Source organism: Rattus norvegicus, chromosome 11 (genome assembly GCF_021556685.1).
Source record: "Rattus norvegicus strain SHRSP/BbbUtx chromosome 11, alternate assembly SHRSP_T2T, whole genome shotgun sequence".
In the NCBI taxonomy this organism is placed as follows: Eukaryota; Metazoa; Chordata; class Mammalia; order Rodentia; family Muridae; genus Rattus; species Rattus norvegicus.
In genome coordinates, this window is record NC_141544.1 from 86524187 (window position 1) to 86524817 (window position 631).

Sequence of the window (631 nt, forward strand, 5' to 3'; positions counted from 1 at the left end):
TCGAGGTAGTAAGACAGCAGTGTGCACTTTTGACTGAGTACAGAGGAGCTGTTCCACTCACAGAGCATGTAAGGAGATGTTAGAGCTTTCACCAGAAGAGTGGTTCTCAATCTTCCTAATGCTTCAACCCTTTAGTACAGTTCCTCTTGTCATGGTAACCCCCAACTATAAAATTATTTTTATTGCTACTTCACTAACTGCAATTTTGCTACTGGTTTAAAATGTATCTGTGTTATCTGGTGGTCTTAGACAATCCCTGTGTAAGGGTCATTCAACCCTCAAAGGGGTCATGACCCATGGGTTGAAGCCCACGTATCCAGAAGCTTCATGTGAATATAGCCTCCGATTGCTGCCTTATCACGAAAACAAGGTCCGTTGCTTAAGAATGTGGCCATGATTACAAGAGTGTGTCAAGCAATGGGGAGTTGAGAGTTCAACCAACTCCTCCCCCTGAAAGAGTGGACAGCACTGAAATCGATTGTATCCAATGTTGCTAAGATATTAGTCACACATACTTGTGACTTTTGTTTGTTGTTGTTAGAGTGTTCATTGTCCTGATAAATGAATTACAGTTCACATCAGCCCAGAACCTATAAAGGTGTTCCAGGAATACCACAGCACAGCCTAGTAG